Below are 16,220 nucleotides of genomic sequence, written 5' to 3'. Positions count from 1 at the left end.
GGGTTAAACTTTTGCCCAGGGCCCCAGTTTGCCTAATGATACAGTCACTGCAGCTCGCACCTGTTCACATTTGCTTGTTCTGTTAGCAAGTGCTGCCTGGTCAGATTTGTTTTTTGTAATCTCTAACTAGATGCAGGTTCAGCGTTACTGCATCATGACTCGGATACCCCAGGTCAGCTGCACATTGTCCTGGAGGCCTATCATGTGGCCCACAGTGTTACTGCTGCAGATCTCTGTGGTTCTTGCGGGTGATGTTTGCTGGCTCTTCCCATGCTGCACACTCACTGACTGCAGGATTTATTCTCCTCCTCTCCCTTTAAGCTGCTGGGAGCCAAACAGCGACACTCCCATCTATGACACAGCAGCAGCACCGCCTGTATACAGGCTGACGGGAAGTCACAGAAGCTAGCCTGCAGGCTGTCACACATCCAGGAGAGGCAGGAGCACTGACACCGAGGTAATGGGAAGGCGATTGGGTAGTATACAGAGGGTATTTATTGCTAGAGGCACTGTATACAGTAGTCATAGTATACAGGGGTATGGTATACGGTACTTATAGTACAGCAGTACAGTATCCGGTACTCATGGTATACAGTAGTCATAGTATACAGGGGTACGGTGCTTATAGTACAGGAGTACAGTATCCGGTACTCATGGTATACAGTAGTCATAGTATACAGGGGTACGGTATACGGTACTTATAGTACAGCAGTACAGTATCCGGTACTCATGGTATACAGTAGTCATAGTATACAGGGGTATGGTATACGGTACTTATAGTACAGGAGTACAGAGTATCCGGTACTCATGGTATACAGTAGTCATAGTATACAGGGGTACGATGCTTATAGTACAGCAGTACAGTATCCGGTACTCATGGTATACAGTAGTCATAGTATACAGGGGTACGGTGCTTATAGTACAGGAGTACAGTATCCGGTACTCATGGTATACAGTAGTCATAGTATACAGGGGTACGGTATACGGTACTTATAGTACAGGAGTACAGTATCCGGTACTCATGGTATACAGTAGTCATAGTATACAGGGGTACGGTATACGGTACTTATAGTACAGGAGTACAGAATCCGGTACTCATGGTATACAGTAGTCATAGTATACAGGTATACTGTACTTATAGTACAGGAGTACAGTATACGGTACTCATGGTATACAGTAGTCATAGTATACAGGGGTACGGTGCTTATAGTACAGGAGTACAGTATACGGTACTCATGGTGTACAGTAGTCATAGTATACAGGGGTACGGTAGTTATAGTACAGGAGTACAGAATCCGGTACTCATGGTATACAGTAGTCATAGTATACAGGGGTACGGTGCTTATAGTACAGGAGTACAGTATACGGTACTCATGGTGTACAGTAGTCATAGTATACAGGGGTACGGTATACGGTACTTATAGTACAGGAGTACAGAATCCAGTACTCATGGTATACAGTAGTCATAGTATACAGGTATACTGTACTTATAGTACAGGAGTACAGTATACGGTACTCATGGTATACAGTACTCATAGTATACAGGGGTACGGTGCTTATAGTACAGGAGTACAGTATACGGTACTCATGGTGTACAGTAGTCATAGTATACAGGGGTATGGTACTTATAGTACAGGAGTACAGTATATGGTACTCATGGTATACAGTAGTCATAGTATACAGGGGTACGGTACTCCCAGTATACAGGGGTACAGTGTACGTAGTATACAGTGTTGTATATACACGCAGAGGCAGCGTGGGACTGGAGCACCTTGGGCCCACCAGAGAAAATCATTCTTGGGGCCCACTATGTAGCTACATGGAAATAAATACAAGACCACCGATGTGGTAAACGCGCTAATATCAGGGTGTAATATAAGGTAGTACATGTCTTAACCCCTTAGAGACCCTGCCCTTTTTCGTTTTTAATTTCTGTTTTCGCTCCCCTTTTTCCCAGAGCCGTAACTTTTAAAGTTTTTTTGTTAGGATGTTTAACCCCTTCATGACCTGGGCTATTTTCATTTTTGCATTTTCATTTTTCGTTCCCCCTCCTTTCCAGAGCCATAACTTTTTTATTTTTCCGTTAATATGGCCATGTGACGGCTTGTGTTTTTTTGCGGGACAAGTTGTACTTTTGAACTACACCATTGGTTTTATAATATCGTGTACTCAAAACCAGGAACAAAATTCCAAGTGCGATGAAATTGAAAAAAAAAAAAGTGCAATTCCACAACGTTTTGTTGGATTTTTGTTTTTACCCTATTCACCATATGCTAAAACTGACCTGCCAATAGGATTCTCCAGGTAATTACGAGTTCATAGACACCAAACATGTCTGGGTTCTTTTTTATCTAAGTGGTGAAAAAAATCCAAACTTAGTTAAAAAAAAATTGAGCCATTTTCCGAGACCTGTAGCGTCTCCATTTTTTGTGATTTCGGGTTGAGTGAAGGCTTATTTTTTGCGTCCTGAGCTGACTGTTTTATTGATACCATTTTGGTGCAGATACGTTCTTTTGATCGCCCGTTATTGCATTTTAATGCAATGTTTCGGTGACCAAAATAACGGAATTCTGGTGTTTCGACTTTTTTTCTTGCTATAGTCCATGAGCCAAGAACCAAATTTGACGATATCGGTACCAAGCGGAGTGACTAATTCTCTTTGGTATTTTTAGGTAGATGCATGTCTGTAGTTTATTTTTTGATATGATAGCCCTTACATATACGTAGCTTATTAACCCCTTCAGCCCTAGGCCTATTTGTACCCAAGTGCCTAAGCCAATCTGACCTGTGCCACTTCATGGGCTAATAACTTTGGAACGCTTTCACCTATCCAAGCCATTCTGAGATTGTTTTCTCGTGACATATTGTACTTCACGTCAGTGCTAAATGGGAGTCAATATATTTTACCTTTCTATATAAAAAAATGCTAAATATTCGGAAATTTTGGAAAAATCGGCAATTTTTTAACTTTGAAATTCTCTGCTTTTTACAAAAATACTGATACCCCCCATAATAGTTATTAATTTACACTCCCCACATGTTTACTTCATATTGGCATCATTTTGAAAATGAAACCTTATTGTTTTACGACGTAATAGGGCTTATAGTTTTATGCGCAATTTTTCACATTTACAGCAAAACCCACTTTTCAAAGGACCAAGTCACTTCTGAAGTCACTTTAAGGGGCTTACATAACAGAAACCACCCATAAATTACCCCATTTTGCAAACTACACCCCTCAAGCTGTTCAAAACTCATTTTTAAAAACTGTTAACCCTTTAGGTGTTCCACAGGAATTTTAGCATGAGCCAAGAACCAAATATGACGATATCGGTACCACCCGGAGTGACTAGATGTAGTATTTGTAACAAAATTTAATCCAAGTTATGTAAATACACACTGAACATGTCATGTGTATATATATATATATATATATATATATATATATATATATATATATATATATATATATATATATATATATATATATATATATATATATATATATATATATATATATGTTACTCCATAATATCTTCAACATCGGACTCTGAATCTGACTGTTGTTCTACTGGCTCGTCTTCAGTACCCTTGTTCTGGCATGTCTGTAATCTGCACATGTCTGTGCACTTCAGGCCATTGCTGAGGCAAGTACACTGAGGAAGTTCACATGACCGCACACACTTGCAGGACAGTAGCTGTATAATAGCTTCTGGTGCTGGTGCCCCTTGCATCCACTTGACAACAAGCTTTCCGTCGTTATCTATCATCCAACCGCAGTCTGTTGGGTTTGCAACCCATGGCTGGCTCTGCAGACTTCTCCTCCAGATCGCAGCCTGGTAGTTTGCACGCAGTGCATGCATGAAAAGGCAGTCCTGGCAAGGAGGGAGTTGACTTGACTCTACCACTCCACGTCTGGCACAGAACAGCTGATAACGGAGCCTGTTTACCTCAGTTGTTTGGGTAGTTGGCAGGTACATGTGGCAGGTGATTTCCTGTAACTTCTCAAAAAGTTCGGTAGACACTTCCCATGAACGACCAACTTCCTGAAAGGCATCCTGGTATGTCTTGTTCATCTTCAACTGCTTGAGTGTCGTCATCTTCCCACGGCCAGCGAATGCACTGACGGTGTCACAGCCTGTAAATGCATGCATACCAATCAATGAATCACATACGCTGCCTCCCAATGTTCGGCTCAGAGTGGTGATATCCAGGAATCTTGTCCGGTTCTGTGTACCGCATTTCTGGAACAGGTGGGATGGGATTTTGTGGCACATGCCCAGACACAGGACCATGACATCAGTATCCTCCGAAGTGATGATGACCGACTTGTAACCAGATTCTGCTGCATGAAGAGCATGGAGAAGGAGGCGTGTGTCTGCTTCTTCTTGATTTGACTTAAGGTCAGCAGCCTCTTCCCACTGTTCTTTGGTGATCTTAAAGCAGAGCTGCTCACATGTGACATACAGCTCCTTCTCCTCAAGCTTCTCCCTGTGGTGTTTCGCCTTCCATTCTTCTACCAGAAACTTTATGAGACTTGCCTTGTTGGAGGAACTACTTAGAAGCTTTTTCCACTGCTGGATGTTGTGCCCATGTTGAATGTTCTTGAAATGGATCCCTGTGCCTTCATATCTGTTGACTCTTTCTGTATCTTTGATGGATGTCTCCTTGTAGACGTCAAAGACAATATCAATGCGCTTGCTCTTAGCACCCTCATGGATAGCGCGACTCATTGCTGTGCCTGCTAGCTGGCCAAATGTTGCATTGTTTCCCTTCAGTTTCTGAACCAGGCTCATCCCATCAATGATGGTTGCAGAGGGCTCGGGGATCACTTCTGCAGGACGAGCATTCCTCTCCAACTCCCTTGCGAGGGCAGCCTTGTTGGTCTTGCGGATAGACCCATCACCATTGGCAAGTGCCCATGGCAATGGACCCAGGGGATGAGTCAAGACATCACTCATTTGTAGCTTTCTGTTCTCAGCTACAAGTATCATCTGGCCAAATAGGTTTCTGTCAGCCTTCAAAATTACCTCCTTGCCAAGACCTTGTCTGCGTGTCTTCATTTGGATGTTAGAGAACGTTTTAAGTTTGTTCTTCGTCATCTTGTCATGAAACAATGTAGTTGGCTTATCGGTACCCAAACGCTCATCCTTGAATGTTTGATATGCATCCTCTCCTATACTGTATGCCCCTTGAAGGTCTTTGGCTACATCTGGTGGTGCTACAGTCGCTGTTGACAAACTGATAAGTTCACCATTATGCTCTTTGTTGAAGGGGTTCACCCAACCTGTCTCCAGCAGTTGAACGAAAGATTGGACATCGGCTTCATCTCTTCTAATCCTAGACACCTGTAGGTCTGAATGGCTGAAGTCAGTATATTGTTGGCCTACCAGGGCCCTCAGCTGCCTCAAGTACATACTGCGGTACTCTGATGTCAGGTAGAACCTGGAAACAGCTCCAACTTTGAGGCTGAAGCCTTTTGTGCCCCCTGGTGTCTGGGTGTCTTTGTTGATTGTCTCTTCAATGGTCTGGTCCACAGGAATTCGTCCAAAAGGATTCTTGCTACCGATCTGGACCGAAAAGCCACCTTGCATGAAGTATTCATGGACCTCTGGGTGTTCTATGGGCAGCCGAGACATTGTGGCATAGTAATAGGTTAGGTATCGGGCATAGTTGACCTTGTCATAGGCAAAACACCATGGTATCATCTGTCGGATTGCTCCTAGGTGAAGCATCCAGTTGCCTTCTCTTGAAGCTCGAACCAGGGCCAGCATGGTCTCGACCATGTCCAAGTATGACATCCAGAATGCTGAGAGTTGTTCATTTCTGAGGGTCTCAAGATAAACTTGAAAGAGCTTCAGGGTAAGTGTGCAAGATTCATTATCCAAGAGCTTTTCGAAGGATCCCTGCGACACACTGATGCGAAAGTTTGTGATGTTCTTCAGTGTTTCATCCAGATGGTGAAGGTCCCTTGCATGGTTTTCTTCTAGCCATGGAAGGAAGTTTTTCCATGCAAGCCTCATAAGTGCTTCATAGACCAGCTTGTGTAGTCTCACTGCTCTGTTGTACCTCCGGCCGTCCATCACTCCAGACACTGATCCTTCAGCGATTACACCGGATTCAACACACAGATCTCTAAGGCCTGCATCCTGAAATCTGTTCCCTATGATAGAGAGGAGATTACAGATTGTGTGGAAGACACCCAAAAACCACATAGCGCTCCTTCCGTGTTGAGCTGTGCTGTGTGCCCATACTTTAGTTTACGAGTACATGTGGGGTGTTTCTATAAACTGCAGAATTAGGGTAACCAAGTTTGGGTTTGCCGTTAACCCTTGCTAGGTTGCAGGTAAAATTGGATTACAATGTAATATCTGGAAAAAAAATGAAATTTTGAAATTTCGCCTTCATTCTGCTAAAATTCCTGTGGAACACCTAAAGGGTTAACAGTTTTTAAAAATGAGTTTTGAACAGCTTGAGGGGTGTAGTTTGCAAAATGGGGTAATTTATGGGTGGTTTCTGTTATGTAAGCCCCTTAAAGTGACTTCAGAAGTGACTTGGTCCTTTGAAAAGTGGGTTTTGCTGTAAATGTGAAAAATTGCGCATAAAACTATAAGCCCTATTACGTCGTAAAACAATAAGGTTTCATTTTCAAAATGATGCCAATATGAAGTAAACATGTGGGGAGTGTAAATTAATAACTATTATGGGGGGTATCAGTATTTTTGTAAAAAGCAGAGAATTTCAAAGTTAAAAAATTGCCGATTTTTCCAAAATTTCCGAATATTTAGCATTTTTTTATATAGAAAGGTAAAATATATTGACTCCCATTTAGCACTGACGTGAAGTACAATATGTCACGAGAAAACAATCTCAGAATGGCTTGGATAGGTGAAAGCGTTCCAAAGTTATTAGCCCATGAAGTGGCACAGGTCAGATTGGCTTAGGCACTTGGGTACAAATAGGCCTAGGGCTGAAGGGGTTAATAAGCTACGTATATGTAAGGGCTATCATATCAAAAAATAAACTACAGACATGCATCTACCTAAAAATACCAAAGAAAATTAGTCACTCCGGGTGGTACCGATATCTGGCCCGGCTCATGGACTACTACGCTGTTTAGCGATCAGGTTAATCCTTTTTTTATTGATAGATCGGGTGATTCTGAATGCAGAGATAACAAATATGTGTATTTTTTTTAGTTTTTTGTTTGTTTTATTTTGAATGTGGCGAAAGAGGGGTGATTTGAATTTTTTGAATTTTTTTAATATTTGTAAAAACATTTTTTTTTACTTTTGGCATGCTTCAATAGCCTCCATGGGAGACTAGGAGCTGCCATAGCCCGATTTCTCTGCTACGTGCAGGCTATGACCAGATCACCTGTATGTGGTAGAAATGCTCACTTGCTATGAGCGCCGACCACTGGGACCACAGATGCAGGGCAGAAGGAGGGGCAGATTCTTCCCTCAGCGGTGAGAATTCTTGTACTATTGGGGCCCGGGAGACGGTCCCGAAACAGTACGCGGTGGTCTGTTTGGTCTGCTGAGTTGTATCGTTGAGCACCGGTATCCCTCACACAGACCTTGCCTTCCCCAGGCAGTACCGTCGGCCGGGGCACTTGTGTCAGCGTCGTCGGCCAAGTTTGCAGTCTTGTCAAGGACCTTGATGTAGGCGGGGACAGCGATGTTAGCGGGGACAGGGGTACATGCGGCCTGTCAGCGGGACCCCGTCGGTCAGCGCGTCCTCTCGTCTCCAGCTCCCCTTAGCTCCGGCCCCTCACCTCACAACAGAAATTACCTCACACCACTCTGCGCGCTCAGCGTTCCCGCCCCCACAGTTTAAATGTCTGTGCGCGCATTTTCTGGCTTAGCCACGCCCCCTTTTCTCGAGCACAAAGAACATCCTGTTACTCTAAGGCTATGTGCACACGTATTTGCGAGGGCTGCGGATTTGATAAATCCGCAGGGCAAAAACACTGCGTTTTTCCTGTGGATTTATTGCAGATTTACTGTGGTTTTTGTGCGGATTCCTCTGCGGTTTTACACCTGCGGTTTTCTATTATGGAGCAGGTGTTAGGGTATGTGACCACGCTGCGGATTTTGCTGCGGATCCGCAGCATTTCCACAGCTGCGGATCCGCAGTGGTTTCCCATGAGTTTACAGTACCATGTAAACCTATGGGAAACCAAATCCGCAGTGCACATGCTGCGGAAAAAAACGCACGGAAACGCAGCGGTTTATTTTCTGCAGCATGTCAATTCTTTGTGCGGATTCCACTGCGGGTTTGCACCTGCTCCAATAGAAATCTGCAGGTGAAAGCCCGCAGAGGAAACCGCAAAAGAAACCGCGATAAATCCGCAGTGAAAACCGCAGCGGTTTTTCACTGCGGATTTTGCAAATCTGCTGCGGAAAATTCCGCAATGGAATTCCGCAAGAGAATGCCAAGAGTGTGCAAAGCAGTCATCAAAGCAAAAGCTGGCTACTTTGAAGAACCTAGAATATAAGACATAATTTCAGTTGTTTCACACTTTTTTGTTAAGTATATAATTCCACATGTGTTAATTCATAGTTTTGATGCCTTCAGTGTGAATGTACAATTTTCATAGTCATGAAAATACAGAAAAATCTTTAAATGAGAAGGTGTGTCCAAACTTTTGGTCTGTACTGTACATACATGTAGTTTACCGTATATTATATACACATGGGTGCGGAGCATATAATATAGACACACAGATAGAGCCCAGGCAGCACAGTATACTACATACACAAAGGTGTGGTACACAGTATGACCCCTTACAATGTGGGACATGTACATCCTCGGAGGTATACAGGGCAGGTACGGGTGCAGCCTCTGAATAATCCTCCAGTTACTTCCTCTTTGCTCGGCTTTTGAACGTGTTCCAAACCATACAGTATATGGCTGCACTGTTTTGGCAGCATGAATTAACTGTCAGGGTTCAATTAAGGTTCCCGTTAAAAATGGTTTAAAGGTGGTGAACAGGGTTTATATAGGGAAAACCCAATGACAAGTTCCCTTTAATGGATCAATGGCAATATACACATTCAGGCTGATACTTTTCCATATCTACACCCATAACTATACCCTGATCAATGCATGACCCTCATATAGCTGGAGAACAGGGTCCTGTCACTCACTGTCCAGAATGAAGAAGTGGCCGTGCACACACCTTTCCCCTTTCAATTATATGGGAGATCCAAATATTGGTCATCAGTTTTTTGGGCTCCCATAATTAATTAGTAGAGAGAGCCGTGCATGCTCTGCCACTTCTCCGCAGGCAGCAGCATGTGACGAGGCCGATATCATGGTTACAAGTAAGCTAAGCAACAGTACTCAATGTCAAACTGCAGCTGCAAACAAAAGCAAATAAGATTTTAGGGTGTATAAAAGAGATCCCAGTGTAGTAGTAACCCTCTAGAAATCACTTTTTGTGAATGTGGGGTGGACAATACAAAGAACTGACTCATGAGTTGTTCTTTGCAAAAGCGTTACAATGGTCAATGAAACATGTATTACATTTGGAGCAAAGGTGATTCTTGCATCTAAAATAAGAGGATTCTTTACAGTTAGGGTACCGTCTCACAGTGGCACTTTGGTCGCTACGACGGCACGATCCGTGACGTTCCAGCGATATCCATACGATATCGCTGTGTCTGACACACAGCAGCGATCAGGGACCCCGCTGAGAATCGTACGTCGTAGCAGATCGTTTGGAACTTTCTTTCGTCGCTGGATCTCCCGCTGTCATCGTTGGATCGTTGTGTGTGACACCGATGCAGCGATGCGTTCGCTTGTAACCAGGGTAAACATCGGGTTACTAAGCGCAGGGCCGCACTTAGTAACCCGATGTTTACCCTGGTTACCATCGTAAATGTAAAAAAAAAAAAAACAGTACATACTCACATTCCGGTGTCCGTCAGGTCCCTCGCCGTCTGCTTCCCGCACTGACTGTGAATGCCGGCCGTAAAGTAAAAGCAGAGCACAGCGGTGACGTCACCGCTGTGCTCTGCTTTTACTTTACGGCCGGCACTCAGTCAGTGCGGGAAGCAGACGGCGAGGGACCTGACGGACACCGGAATGTGAGTATGTACTGTTTGTTTTTTTTTACATTTACGATGGTAACCAAGGTAAACATCAGGTTACTAAGCGCGGCCCTGCGCTTAGTAACCCGATGTTTACCCTGGTTACCCAGGGACTTCGGCATCGTTGGTCGCTGGAGAGCTGTCTATGTGACAGCTCCCCAGCGACCACACAACGACTTACCAACGATCACGGCCAGGTCGTATCGCTGGTCGTGATCGTTGGTAAATCGCTTAGTGTAACGGTACCCTTAGGTTACAGTGCACAAGATCCGTAATCGCTGCGGGTTTTACGCTGCGTACTTAGCCTTGGCCAGATGTTACAGCATAGTGGAAGTGGAACTTCCAGCAGTAATTGGAGGAGAGCGTTGACAGATACGTGCTACATCACGCAGCTAGCATCTGTCACGTGACAACTCAACTCTTCAGCTCCCTCCAAACTTGTGGACCCCAGTACAGACGTACTATTACGTGCATATGCACTAAGGCAGGGATGTCAAACTCAAATAAACAGAGGGACAAAATTAAAAGCTTGGACAAAGTTGCAGGCTAACCGTTTATATTTATTTAAAAAAAAAGTCTCTCCAATTGAGGTTTTTCCTTTTCATCAAATATAATGAAACTTTTCATATAGAAACCAACTTAAAGGGGTTGTTCTATTAACAAAGTACATTTTAGTTATTAGAGCTTAGAATAAAATATTGGAATAATATATTATGTTATGTAAGAGCAGTAGAAAGCATGTCACCCAATGGCCTAATTTAAATATGTAATAACAAAGGATAAAAAACCTTGAATAATACAGATCATAAAGTATGCCCCCAAACACAGTATGATACCCCCAAAGTGAATTTCTCCACAATACCCTCCACAGGCACGGTATGACGACCCTACTGTACTGCCCTTCAATCCCCCCCAACAAAGAATGTTGACCCCATCACTGTATGATTCTTCAACTGTAATCCCCACACAGCTCTCCATACAGTATAATGGCCACAAAGAGTGCTCCATACAGTATAATGGGCCCCATATAGGCCTCCATACAGTATAACGGGGCCCTGCATTGCATGCCATAGAGTATAATGGCCCCACATAAATCTCTAAAAAGGTATAATGGTCCAACATAATGCTGCATACAGTATAATATCACCACAGTGTTCCATACAGTATAATGACCCCACATAGTGTCCCATACAGTATAATAGCCCCACAGAGTGCTCCATACAGTATAATAGCCCAACATAGTGCTCCATACAGTACAATATCCCTATATAGTGCCCCATACGTTTTGACAAAAACCGACCTCGCGGATACATTCATGTGTATACCAATCCCTTCTACAATACGTGCCCATGGCACTTAGAGGGAAAAAGAAGGGGCAAACTCCCATACTACTATAATCCTATAAGCTTATCAAGAGCATGATGCCCCATAATAGACATAACGTCACCAATTACGTATAAGGCTACTTTCACACTAGTGTTAACTGCAAACCGTCTCAAAACGTCTTTTTTGCCGAAAAAACGGATGCGTCAAAAAAGTGAAAAACGTGTGCAACGCATACAGCATTTCGACGGATCCGTCGCAAATCCGCTAAACGTTTCCGTCGAAATACTGGATGCGTTGCATACGTTGCATCCGTTTTTAGCATCCGTTGCATCCGTTTTTATGACGGATCCGTTTTTAAAATGGGAGGCTCCCAAATTTGATTGGCTACTGGAAAATATGGAAAACTATATAGTTACTGTTTTTACAGCCCATCTTTGTGGGTTTTAGTTTTGTGGCAGCGATGGAAGGTGTTCTTGTGAGGATTGCGAGTTTGGTATGACGTAATATTTGAGACGAATCGCCTGGATATCATAGTGATAGGATAGGATAGGATATGATAGGATAGGATAGGATCCTAGGATAGGATAGGATCCTATAGCATAGGATATCATAGCCCAGGCCAGGTTTATATAGATTTGGGGGTGTCTGGCCAATTGGCAACAAAATCCAGCTTCTGAGCATGCTCAGTGTAAAAAAACGTATTGCAGCGCTGCATTGCGTCGTACGACGTGTCCCGACGCATCCGTCGCTCATAGGCTTCCATTGCAGCCAACGACGTATGCCGCAGGATGCGTCGCGACACGTTTTTTAGGGGGAGACAAAAAACGTTACAATCAACGTTTTTTGCCGACGACGTGTCGCCAAATTTCGACGCATCCGTCGTACGACGTACACGACGTATGCCAATCCGTCGCAATACGTCGCCAATACAAGTCTATGGGGAAAAAACGCATCCTGCAAACACTTTTGCAGGATGCGTTTTTTCTGAAAAAAGACGTTTTGAGACGGTTTGCCGTTAACGCTAGTGTGAAAGTAGCCTAAAAGATTTAACTTTATTGACGTGATACAATAAAATAAAGACAACAATAATTACATAAATATATGATGACGGTCGATGAATGATAGACAAAAACAGCAAATGAGCCCACATTATAAAATGTACAGATGCACCACTATACAGCACATAGTATTATAGAGAGTTAAATGGGGCATGCAAAAATACCTAGGGGTGGGTAAGATAGCCCATAAAAACCATAATTCGGTTCCACTACCAAATAACCCGCTAATCCACCCTATGGCTTGCCTCCCATATTGCAAATAGCCCGATTTGAATGAGAAAAACACACGTCAGTGAACATGTGCCTTCAGTGTTGCTTACCCATGTGTGGTTCTTTGCTGATTTGTCCACCACGAGCCCCGACGTGCGTTTCGCGTGCTGAGCTTCCTCGGGGGGGCTGTGTGAGGGGGGCTTTATCCGCATGTAAAACGCACTGCGCGGATTTACAGTGGATTTCCTGTGGATTTCACCTGCGGTTTTACACCTGTGGATTCCTATTGAGGAGCAGGTGTAAAACGCTGCGGAATCCGCACAAAGAATTGACATGCTGTGGAAAATACAATGCAGAGTTTTGTGCGGTATTTTCTGCACCATGTGCACAGTGGATTTAGTTTTCAATAGTTTACATGGTACTGTACAACACATGGAAAACTTCTGCGAATCCGCAGCGGCCAATCCACTGCTGATCCAAATCCGCAACATATGCACATACCCTTACACTTGCATGCCAGGCATTTAACTCTTACCCTTTATTCCCCATAAGTGACTGACTTTTTTGAATTGCGACAAATTCAATAAACAACTTGCGCCTTTCTGCAAGTTGTCTTTTGTGGTGTAGTTAGTTTTCTGATTTTTTTTTTTTATTTACATCAATGTGGCTTTTTCAGATGTTTTAGGCAGATTCATGAAATGCGACTTTATAAAAAAAAAAAAAAAAGTTGCAAAATGTGGTGCAAGTACTCCAGTTCCCCCTGAGTAATTTTATACACTTAATTCTAAGGGTATGTGCACACGCTGCGGATCCGCAGCGGATTTGACGCTGCGGATCCGCAGCAGTTTTCCCAAAGTTTACAGTACCATGTAAACCTATGGGTAAAAAAAACCGCTGTGCACATGCTGCGGAAAAATCCGCTCGGAAACGCAGCGGATTATTTTCCACAGCATGTCAATTCTTTGTGCGGATTCCGCAGCGGTTTTACACCTGCACCAATAGGAAAGTGCAGTTGTAAAACCGCAGTGGAATCCGCAGAAGAAACCGCGTTAAAAATCCGCAGTGAAAACCGCAGTGGTTTTGCACTGCGGATTTTCCAAATCCGCTGCGGAAAAATCCGCAGCAGAATCCGCAACGTGTGCACATACCCTAAAAGTTGCATCTTTTGCACTATTTTGGAAAAGTTGTGACTTTTTGCTCAAAAATCACAAAAATGATAAGTGACTGAAAGAAAATTACAAAAACAAGTCTGATTTTTTATTTGAGCGTCTGATCAAAGTTGACAATGCAAGTCTATGGGTCCATAAAAAAATTGAGTCCGATTGTCTCAGGCTGCTAAATAGGTTTTTTTCACGTACAAGAAAAAATAATGATGCTCGGACCAAACTGATGAAAATCTGATGACATTCGCTGATGAAGCTTGGTCCATTTTTCTCATACATGAAAAAAAACCTGATGTGTGAATGAGGCCTAACGATCACAAGCTTCTCTATGCAAGACCTCAGATTTCAGATTTTTTTTTTTTTGAGGAAAAAAAGACCAAATTTCATCAATTATTTTCATCAGTGTCCTCAAATTTTATTTTTTTTTAACTGAAAAAAAAAAAGGTTTCCCAGCTTTTCCTACGTATGTCAGTGAAGGGGCTCATACCCATATGCGAGAAAAAAATGGTCCATAATCTGGACCGAACAAACGGACGAGTGCTATGCAAGTAGAGTGCAGTTTTTCTCTCATAGCATCCGTATGACATCCGTATTACATGCGTATGCAATGCGTTTTTTTCTCTGCAACTATTTTTCTACAATCATTTACAGGACCATTTCCAGTGTTCTATGCCACAAAATGGTATGGTATCTGTAAAAGACGGACGGCATAAGGATGGTCTGTATGCTGTGCTGTATGATGTTTTTTTTTTCTCGCACCCATTGACTTGCATTGGTGAGTCTCGTCCGAGATATGCAGCAAATCGCAGCATTTTTCCAAGTGCTCATACTCATTTGTGCGAGAAACGGACAAGTGCAATCCGATAAAAAATCGGATTGCACTCGGACCAATGTTATTCAATGGGTGACCTCTCATCTGCGATTTTTTTTCTCAGCTGAAATTGGACTGAGAAAAAAAATCGCAGCATGCTGTGATTTGCTGCGTATCACGGACGAAACTTGCCAATGCAAGTCAATGGGTGCAAAAAAAAATTGCACGGCATACGGACCATCCGTATGCCGTCCGTTTTTTACAGATACCTTACCGTTCTGTGGCATAAAACACTGTAAGGGTATGTTTCCACGGTCAGGAAACGCTGCTTGTTTGACGCTGCGCAGAGCTGCAGCGTCAAACAAGCAGCGTCCAGATGTTCCAGCATAGTGGAGGGGATTTGATGAAATCCCGTCTCCACTATGCGTGGAAACCCGCACGCGGCGGCCCTGCGACTACGGACATGCTGCGCGTCTTTTCAGATCGCAGCATGTCCGTACACCTTGCGGGGACGCAGCGTCCCCGCAAGGCATATCACAGGGCGCTATGGGAGAGAGCGATCATCCCGGATGTGAAGAGTTAACACATCCGGCATGATCGCGTCCCAGAAAGGGGGCGGGGCTTAGCGCCGAGAGGCGATACCACCGGCCATCCTGACCGTGGAAACATACACTGTGGGCTCATAACCATTTGCGAGAGAAAAAAACGGTCCGTAATCTGAACCGAAAAAAATGGACGAGTGTCTTTCGAGTACAATGCGATTTTTTCTCACATAGCATCCGTATGACATGCGTATGTAATGCATTTTTTTCTCTGCTACTATTTTTCTACCATCATTTACAGGACCATTTACAGTGTTCTATGCCACAGAATGGTATGGTATCTGTAAAAAACGGACGGCATACGGCATTTTTTTTTTCTCGCACCCATTGACTTGCATTGGCGAGTCTCATCCGAGATACGCAGCAAATCAGTCCAATTTCAGCTGAGAAAAAAATCGTAGATGAGATGTTTCCCATTGAATAACATTGGTCAGAGTTCAATCCAATTTATTTATTTTTTTAATCGGATTGCACTCGTCCGTTTTTCTCGCAAATGAGTATGAGCTCTAAATGGTCCTGTAAATGATTGTAGAAAAATAGTTGCAGAGAAAAAAAACGCATTGCATATGCATGCCACACGGATGCTATATGAGAAAAATAGCATTATACTCTCATGACACTCACATGGCACTCGTCCTTTTTCGGTCCAGATTACGGACCGTTTTTTTTCTCGCAAATGAGTATGAGCCCAAAGTCAGATTTCAGCTGAGAAAAAAAAAATCGCAGATGAGATGTAACCCATTGAATAACACTGGTCAGAGTGCAATCCGATTTTCTTTTTTATCAGATTGCACTCTTCCGTTTTTCTCGCAAATGGGTATGAGCCCAAAAACAGAAAAACAGACAGCACTCGGATGGTATCCAAGTGTTGTCCAATTTTTTTTCACGAACAACTAGACTTGCATTACAATAAGAAGCAATGGAGTAAAACAGTCCCAAGCAACATAATAGAC

At 43.3% G+C, this 16,220-nt stretch overlaps 1 protein-coding gene across 2 annotated transcripts in view; it reads left to right on the top strand.

Moving 5' to 3' along the window:
• The first annotated feature begins 326 nt into the window (after positions 1 to 326).
• LOC143805462 (von Willebrand factor A domain-containing protein 5A-like) overlaps positions 327 to 16,220 on the top strand; it is a 150,404-nt gene continuing 134,510 nt past the window's right edge. For both annotated transcript variants that reach the window (XM_077284881.1, XM_077284871.1), the window contains exon 1: positions 327 to 457. The gene's annotated coding sequence lies outside the window, so the exon portion shown is untranslated. The remainder of the gene's footprint in view (positions 458 to 16,220) is intronic.

The sequence above is a fragment of the Ranitomeya variabilis genome, chromosome 1 (genome assembly GCF_051348905.1).
Source record: "Ranitomeya variabilis isolate aRanVar5 chromosome 1, aRanVar5.hap1, whole genome shotgun sequence".
Classification (NCBI taxonomy): Eukaryota; Metazoa; Chordata; class Amphibia; order Anura; family Dendrobatidae; genus Ranitomeya; species Ranitomeya variabilis.
The sequence above is the reverse complement of the archived record's forward strand: the minus strand, read 5'-3'. Positions and strand labels throughout refer to the sequence as shown.